Genomic DNA, 9,582 nt, shown 5'->3' with positions numbered 1-9,582 from the left:
CTTCGTTTTCGCTCCCTTTGCATGTGATTTCGTATACCACATTGCTTTGTTGGTGGGAGTCTATTGGAGATTTTGTGTTTGTAAATATTGAAGACAAGGTGTTGTTAGATTTGTATGCTAATGTAATGTTCTGATTGCTGTTTATTTCGCCTTCAAGTTGTTGGTGGAACTTAGGTACGTATGTGACACTGTGATATCGCTTTGTCTCACTTGTTGTTTTCGCCTTGGTTGTTTTGTTGTGCTGGTTGTCCATTTCCCTAATTTTTTGTTTGAGTAAACTTTGTATTAGGTGGTGCGGATAGTTGTTGTTAGTGAGAATTCTGTTTATTCTGTTAATGTTTGTGTCTCTAAATTGTGTGTGGCTTATTGTTAGTATTTTATGGATTAGGTTTTTTGCGGTGTTAACTTTATATTTTAAGGGTTGCGAAGACATGAAATTAATTATGCGACCGGAGGATGTGGGTTTCGAATACCAGTCAAGTAGTATGGAGTCGTTTTTCGTCGTTTTGGTTTGATCCGTCAAAATTCCATCTTCCGACTTACATAAGTAATTTAGTTTTTAATAGTTTTTATAAGCTGCTTCTTTTTAATTTCTTGTTATCCTTTCTGGAAATTTGAAATTTTGCAAAAATAAGTTCTTGTAAATTCAATACAAGAATATAGAAACTGGGAATTGCTTCCTACAAACAACTACTTTTTGCGGCGATGCCACCCTTCGCCACGGTTTTACGTTCTAGAAAAGGGTTCTGTTTCCGATGCATGCTGTCATGCACTGACCAAAACTCGGGAGAATATTTCGCGTTATGATTTTTTCCAGTAATAAAAGTTTTGTCAAACTAATTAAAAATACTGAAAATCAAAATTCTGTATTAAAATATAAAGTAAACAATGTTAAATTGGACATGCCATTACTTTAAAAAGTGCGCACTTTTTAAAGTAATGAAATGTCCAATTTAACATTGTTTACATTATATTTTAAAACAGAATTCTGTAATTCAGTATTTTGAAAAGCAGAATTGTCAAAAGCAGAATTTTCAAAAAGCAGAGTTTTCAAAAGGCTGAATTTTGAGAAGCAGAATTTCGTGTTCCGAATTTTGTACTACCAGAATTTCGATACCAACCCCTTAAAAAATAATGGACAACCTAATGCATATAGTACAGCCATGCATACACTTGAGGCGAGCTGATTAAGTTAAGTGATATTTTGACCAGTTTGCGCTATTTTTCTTTTGTTTATTTAATGTTCATAATTTTTTTTATAAAAGCCTCGCATATTACATAACCAGCACCACATAAGTCCACATTTTAAACTTCTTACCAAAAATTTAACAAACTTTAACAATTGCACCCAAAAATTTAAAACTTTTTATTAAAAATTTTTAGAAAAAAGTTTAGGTATGCAGTTTTCGAGCCCATTAAATTTTAGAAAGTTAAAGTGGAAATTTTTTTTTGATGACGATGCTAGGCATTTTCTTCCAGCAAAAAGATATTAAAAATGAACAAAATTTTCTAGCGTCTTGAAATTCGCACTTTAAATTGCTAAAATTGAATGGGCTATAAAACTGCATACCTAAACTTTTTCTACAAATTTTTAATAAAAAGTTTTAAAACTTTAGGTGCAATTCTTAAAGATTGTTGAATTTTTGTAAGAAGTTTAAATTGTGGATTTATGTGGTCCTGGTTAAGTAATATGCTAGTCTTTTATAAAAAAAAATTATGAACATTAAGTAAACAAAAGTATAATAAATAATAAAAAAAAACTTTTTAATATACAACGCTTTGATAAATGAGCTAAAAAGTAGAAACTAATATTTCTCAGTCCCATAGAATTTGTTTTGATAACTTTTGATTTTGTAATTTTAGCAAAACTTATTATAAACCTTTTATGGGATTGAAAATGAAAAGCGTGTGGCGCATTTAATAGACCTGAATTGATATGTATGTACTTATGTCGATATATAAATAATGACGGCTTAAAATCTATNTTTAGGTCTACGTTATGTAGTTTGACTATTGTCAATTAAATCGAATGCTTTGTATTGCATGCGCTCCACGCTTTTCATTTTCAATTTCATAGATTGTTTATAATGACTTTTGCTAAAATTTCAAAATCAAAAGTTATCAAAACCAATTCTGTGGGACTGAGAAATATTATTTTCTTCTTTTAAGTCCATTAAAACGTTTTTTTTATTATTTATTTTCTACTCTAGTCATGTCTGTATAAAATTTTGCAAGATTGGTGCACACACATGCATATACATATGTATGTAAATTAGACTGCATCGCTCCCCATACAAAGAAAAATCGATACTATTTTTCCATTAGAATTATAAAATCTATTATATTTTAAGATGTCCACCAAAATATTTCCGAAAAATATTAAGATTTAAGTGAGCTGGACCGATTTGAAAATATCTCCAAAAATGGAGTTTTTCATGAATAAAAATAGTTTCTTAAAGATTTTTTTTTTTGAAAAAATCTCCTCAAATGACAAAACGTTTTAAGCTTAAAAAATTTGCATGAAAACATTTAAAAAAAAATTAAAAAAAAATTAAACGGAATCGTAATGATGAGATTTTTGATGCTGTTTTTTTAACTTTTTTCAAAGATTGTTTTTGTTATTTTTTTGGCCTTTTATATCAATTATATTCAACAATTTATATTAACCTCGAGGCGGTTTTTAAACGAAAATTTATTGTGGAAAAGCAACAATAATTTGAAAAAATGGTAGAAGTGATAGCTATTTCGGAAATCACCACATTTCCTCATCAGACTTCTTTCAGTAGGATTCGAACCGACGATCCCACTGACTCAGCCAGTTGCCTATGCACCGTGCTAAGTACGCCTTGTAAATTATCGTTTGCTTTTTTCCACTATTTTCATTTTTGTTATGCCAACACAATCAAGCGCAGCTATTCCGCTGCAACTCACTTGATCATGTGGTTGTTGGTATTGGTGGTTTTTGCTAATAATTCTATTTTTAGAATGTTTAACTTTTAGGTGTGCTCGTTCTTAAGTTATTTTTTTTTGTTATTTTTTTGGCCTTTTATAACAATTATATTCAACAATTTATATTGAGCTCGAGGCCGTTTTTAAACGAAAATTTATTGCAGAAAAGCAACAATAATTTGAAAAAATGGTAGAAGTGTTAGCTATTTCGGATATCACCACATTTCCTCATCAGACTTCTTTCAGTAGGATTCGAACCGACGATCCCACTGACTCAGCCAGTTACCTATGCACCGTGCTAAGGACGCCTTGTAAATTATCGTTTGCTTTTTTCCACTATTTTCATTTTTGTTATGCCAACACAATCAAGCGCAGTTATTCCGCTGCAATTCACTTGATCATGTGGTTGTTGGTATTGTTGGTTTTTGCTAATAATTCTGTTTTTAGAATGTCAAAGATTGGTATAAGAAAAAATTGAATAACTGAACCTAAAGTCTTCCGATTTAGACTTAAGAGGTGTCATTGGAAAGGTATTTTCTAACCCTTTTCATTTCTTTGATAACAAACTCATTAAAAGGATGAAAGAGAAAGGTAGGATGGACGAACGTAATTCAAAGTTGATTGTGTTGGTATGTGAAAAAAAAATGGGACAAGAATGACTTTTATTTGGACAGAAATATAAACAGTGTGAAAATACCTTTCTACCGAGATCCCATAAGTCTAAATAAGAATAGTTTTGGCCAAGTTATTCAAGTTTTGTGTAAATCAATCTTTGAAAAAAGTAAAAAAACAGCATCAAAAATCTCATTCTTACTATTCCATTGAAAAAATTTTTAAATATTTGTATGCAGATTTTTTAAGCTTAATCTGTTTTTTCTTCTGAGAGGACTTTTTTCAAAAAGTTCTTTAAGAAACTATTTTTATTCATAAAAAACTCCATTTTTGGAGGTATTTTCAAAACGGTCCAGCTCACTTAAATCTTAATATTTTTCCGAAATATTTTGGCTGACGTCTTAAAATATTATAGATTTTGTAATCCTGGCGGAAAAACCGCAACTTTTTTTGGTGATGCAGTCTAATGTACATACATACGATCACCAATTAATTTCATTTAAAGAAATGGCGTGTCATCCATTTCCGCTGTAGCGTACGCAGTGCATAGGGCGACATCTACCTCTCAACCGTCTGTTGCACTAGACTTTTTTACAGGATCTTTGGAAAGCAAAGGTTTTATAGCAATGAAGGGTGTCTGGACACACAACATTGCAAGTTGATAAAAGCGTTGTAAAATAGCGCAAACTGGTCAAAATATCCCTTAACTTAATCAGCTCAGCTCAAGTGTATGCATGCATACATCGTCAGAAAACCTTCAAAATTTCACTTTTTTTACTTACTATACCTAAAAAATAAGAATTAAAAGTTTAGTATTTGAATGAAAATTTATTGAATTTTCTTGAGTTTTGTACAAAGTTATGAAATTAAATTTTTGTTTTTTGCTAAAGTATGAAATAAATTAAAAAAAAAAATTGGCAGAAAGAGTGAAAAAAAAGTTTTGCACACACTGTCGAAATTTCTCTGTCAAATTTTTTTTCCGTCAGAAAAGTTACTCAGTAAAAATAAACTAGTTTTTTTACAATATTTGTTTAGGCCAATGGCCTAAATTTGTCGCAGCATTTTCGACCCACCCTAATGCTTAACATAACTTCATTATTATGTCAACTGTCGAACTGTTTACCACTATGTTACTTATGCTAAAATGTCCCTTCGGTAAATATACAGTTCGACAGGCAACAGTAAGAAGAAATTTAAACCGGTCACTTACTTGTTTTCCGAGAGTGAAGTCAAGAGGACGTGTTCCAGCCACCGTGTTCCCGTATCAATAAAAGGTAACCTGTACAACCAACATATATGCATATATATTAATACCAATTTATCTATTTTTGAATAAACAACAATTTATATTAAATATTAATACAAACGTTTTGCTTTGTTTTTCATTCCAATAAATTAAATCGGCCACAACTTTGTCCAAGCGTTGTGCCGGTTTAACATACTGGTCCTTCAACGCCGTAACATTTGAACTTCCACTTGCCAGCGCCCAGCTTTTTGAGCCAATCCGAGGATTTCCAATTTGAGCCTATCCAATTTGAGCCTATCTGAAGCAGCCGTACATTGCAGCAGCAGCTACAAAATTTTTGCACAAAGCAACCACAGGAGCTACCAGCATCAACAGCAAAAACACACACACGAACACCGACACCTGTTAAATAAATAAAGTCATCAATTTTTTAAATTAAAGGTACGTGGGTCAAATTTCACTGCACTTAGATTATCTTGTGTAGCATTTCTTTGGTTAATAATTAAGAAATCGCGAGTGATTTTGTGAAATATTGAAGTTTTAAGCGCAGCCGAAGTGCTAAGTGACACACACACACGCACATATATATGTACATACATTTGTGGGCGCTAAAGCCATTTAAATATTAAACAAGTGTGATCGGGCATAAAAAAAAGGCAGTGTTTTGTTTTCCTTTGGAATTATCGCGAAACAATTTGCAAGAAGTTTCTTTACGGTGATTAATTCAAATAGTTTAATTTTTGTTAATCATATTTTCCTTGGTGACTTGCATTTTAGTACCGAAATTTACCAACAACAACACTGCACTTGTATTCGGTTTACATAACCAAACTTTTCACTGCACCGAACTTTGGTACTTGCAATATTTCCTTTTCACAAAATCACTCGCGTTTGCATTTAATTTATTAAAAACCAATACAAATTTTGGCACTATTTCTAATTAGTTAAGTGGTGTGTTTTTCCATATTCATTATTTATTTGCACTTGTCGTATAAAGCGCTTGTACATAAGAATACCCTGCAAAAATTTGAGGACCAGGTGGTCCATTGGGCCGTGCTTTTAAAGTATGTGCAAAAGGACCAAGTTGCATACCAGTAACTTATTATGCTGACCTGGACCACTTCAAACGTAAAAAACTGATAAATGTGTTGAACACCACCTCTTCGCGGCCGATCGGCAATACGATTCGGTTGCCGAGTGTGCCATAGTCCAAAAGGAGTAGGTGCCTAGGTGGTCCCATGTTATGCAGTGGTGGACCAGAACTGGTCCCATGTTATGCAGCGTTGGACCAGAGGTGGTCAGGTCCAATGACATCGCAATGTTAATGTTACCATATTTTCTCCATATATTTGGACCATTTTGGTTACTAGTGTTGGTTACAAGGTAGCGTGGTCCCGTACTAGTATTTAACCTAGTCCCACTTTTTGCAGGGTATATACACATACATACATATACAGATCTCACTGGTTTGGTTGGCGAGCAATTTCTTGCGAACAAACAAACATACATACATACGTATACTTAAAACGCATTTATATTGCTAAATCGGTGTTAATAAACATAGAAAGTTTACAGATACAATTTAAAGGAAAATTAGAGAATTTTTATTACTTTGTGGTTGAATTGGTGGTATTTTGGTGGTGCATTCTGCTTATATACATTGGGTATATAGTTTTGGGTTACCTTGACATAGGATTTTCTTCGTGTGCTACCTTTACGGTTGGAAAATCGGCTTCTTTTGAGTCAGTCTCTCATAGTGATACTTCCAAAAATTTCTTGTGAAGTTGTTATTTCGCAAATAAGTGAAAAAATTAAATAAAATGGAAACATACACCCGGTTAGCAGATTCGGTCATTGAATTTGATACAGAATTTCTGAGCACTCCCACAGGTGAGCACACCAAACATTCGCTGAAAATTCAGCAAAGCGAGCTTAGTGTACTGTGGGAGAAAGCCAAAGCACTCTTTGACGAAGTTCTGACTACCGAATCAACTAGTGCTAAAGATGTTAGCGCTATAAGAAAGAAAAATAAGATCTGCTATGCAGCTTTTGTCCGGTGTATGACAAAAATTAACGAATATTCCGAAAAGTTGGAAAAATCAGAAAAGGAAAGTGAAGAGATGTCACTCGCTTCGCATAGTTTGCATCTTCCACCTTGCGATATTGACGTTTTTAAAGGTGACTATCTGTCGTGGCCAACTTTTCGTGACATGTTCACGGCAATTTATATCTTGAACAAACGGCTTACACCCATACAGAAGCTTTATTATCTGAATCAAAAAACGCAGGGTGAAGCCAAAGAAATTGTCAAGAAATGCGACTTAACGAATGAAGGCTTTAACACAGCCTGGAAGAATCTTTGCGATAGATACGAAAATAAGAGGATCCTAGTTAACACTCAGTTGAAGATTCTCTTCAACTTGAATACAGTTGATAGCGAATGTGGAAGCTCAATAAAGAGATTACAAAGGGATATTAATAATTGTATATCATCCCTAGAGAGTCACCAGATTGACATTTCAAACTGGGACCCTATTATTACGTATCTGTGTTCTACTAAACTACCTGAGGAAACCCTTTCGCTGTGGGAACAATCGGTAGAAAATAAAACAGAAATATCCAAGTGGTCAGATATGGACCGATTCCTTTCAAGCAGGTTTCAAACGTTAGAATCGGTTTCAGGTTTAAGAGGAATCAAGACTTCGAAGTTTTCAAAAGTGCCAAGTCATAAGCATTCCTCTGAACCCTCTCACAAGAAACTTGGCGTTTTTCAAACTAGTGTCGCCAAATACATGTGCAAAATGTGCCAAAGCAACGAGCATAGAATTCATATGTGCCCAAAATTTCTGAAGATGTCTGTAGCTGATAGAATCTCTTTTGTAAAAACAAACAATAGCTGTTTTAACTGTCTGTCTTTCGGACATTCGGTGTCGAAATGCACGAGTTCTTACAACTGCGCCAATTGCCATTCTCGACACCATACGCTCCTACACAATCAGACAGCACCGCCTAAAACAGCTACCAGGGAAAATACTTCTAATCCTGCGGACAATTTACCATCGACTTCCAGACAGGCACAATTGAGGAATCAAGCTTCAAAGGGGAAAAGTAACCAAGTAAAAAAGGTGCAATCACATCACGCTAATACTAGCAAAGGTGTTTTACTCGGCACTGCTCGGGTTACTATTCATTATAATGGCACCAATTATGCTGCTAGAGCTCTAATTGATTCTGGCTCTGAGTGTTCCTTCATTACGGAGAGGCTCAGACGCAGAATCAACTTGCCCACAAAGAAAATGCATGCTCAAGTTTCGGGCATCAATAATACGGTTTCTGCACAGGTAAAAGAAGCGTGTTCTATACAGTTGCGGTCACCGATTGACCCATTCATTTCAATTGATGCTATTGTGTTAGTGCTACCAACTCTTACCGGGAATTTGCCAACTTGCGACATTAGCGCACTAACACAACAAGCTTTTCCTGATCTCATCCTGGCAGATAAAAGGTTTTATGTAAATGAGCAAGTCGATCTTGTCTTGGGAGGGGACATATATCCCCATATAATTTTGAGTGGCATTAAGAAGAATGTTCTTAGTACTCTTCTGGCACAAGAAACAGTGTTCGGTTGGATACTGACTGGTCGTGCTGATGCAGTCAACCCAACCAACAATAATAGAGTATCGTTCTTCAATGAAGTGGCCCTAGACAAACAGCTAAGCTCTTTTTGGGAACTTGAGGATCTTCCACGAGATAAAACTGCAACAGCTGAGGAAGCAAAGTGCGAGGAGCTTTACAAGCGTACAACACAGCGGAATCCAGATGGGAGGTACATCGTGTCGCTTCCTTTCAAGGCGGAGTTCCCGGCTGATATAAACTTAGGGCCATCACTCAAAATCGCGTTTTCTCAATTTTACAAGAACGAAACTCGACTTAGAAAAAATCCAGACTTACAGAGGGAATATAACAAAGTCATAATGGAATACGAGACAATGGGCCATATGTCTAAAGTTAATGCAATTCAGTCAGCAGATGCAGTCGACAGTTACTATTTACCACATCACGCTGTGGTAAAAGAAGATAGTACTANTGGTAAAAGAAGAGAGTACTACGACAAAGGTTCGGGTGGTTTTCAATGCTTCGTCGTCTTCAGCCAATGGTGTCAGCCTGAACGATATTCTTCTTCCAGGGCCAGTGCTTCAGTCTGATTTACCAGTGTTGATTCTCCGCTGGAGACTTTTTAGATACGTCTTCAATAGCGATATTGAGAAGATGTATAGGCAAATTCTTGTAGACGCCAACCAAACGAAGTACCAACGAATAATTTTCCGTACGTGTCCAAACGAACCAATTAGTATTTACGAACTAAAGACGGTTACTTTCAGTATAAAGTGTGCTCCTTATCTCGCGATAAGGACATTGCTCCCGCTAGCTGATGACTCAGAAAGCCTCCATCCTATAGCCTCGGNGGTATAAATTGTGCTCCTTATCTCGCGATAAGGACATTGCTCCAGCTAGCTGATGACTCAGAAAGCCTCTATCCTATAGCCTCGAACATTTTACGAAAAAGTATGTATGTCGACGACGTTCTTGCCGGAGGACATACTATTGACTCCGCGATAAAAGCCAGGGATGAGATTTCCGCAGTTTTAAAATCAGCTGGTTTTCCACTTAGAAAATGGACATCGAATTGCAATAAAATATTGCAAGGCATACCAAAAGCACATCCGCTGAGTGAAAATTTCTTAGAGTTTGAGGACACAAGCAGTGTAAAAGCC

At 35.2% G+C, this 9,582-nt stretch overlaps 1 protein-coding gene across 3 annotated transcripts in view; it reads right to left on the bottom strand.

Moving 5' to 3' along the window:
* Positions 1 to 5,816, bottom strand: part of LOC108367726 (uncharacterized) — a 27,220-nt gene extending 21,404 nt beyond the window's left edge. For 2 of the 3 annotated variants that reach the window (XM_017622413.1, XM_017622412.1), the window contains exons 1-2: positions 4,929 to 5,816; positions 4,772 to 4,840 (exon numbers count right to left, since the gene is read on the bottom strand). The gene's annotated coding sequence lies outside the window, so the exon portion shown is untranslated. Of the gene's footprint in view, positions 1 to 6; positions 258 to 4,771; positions 4,841 to 4,928 lie in introns of those variants that run through there. The other variant, XR_001848285.1, reaches the window with a different exon arrangement.
* Positions 5,817 to 9,582: the final 3,766 nt, after the last annotated feature.

This window comes from Rhagoletis zephyria, unplaced genomic scaffold (genome assembly GCF_001687245.7).
Source record: "Rhagoletis zephyria isolate East Lansing unplaced genomic scaffold, Rhagoletis_zephyria_1.1 Rzeph_scaffold_02791, whole genome shotgun sequence".
In the NCBI taxonomy this organism is placed as follows: domain Eukaryota; kingdom Metazoa; phylum Arthropoda; class Insecta; order Diptera; family Tephritidae; genus Rhagoletis; species Rhagoletis zephyria.
Note: the sequence above shows the minus strand (reverse complement) of the source record. Positions and strands in the feature narration are given on the sequence as shown.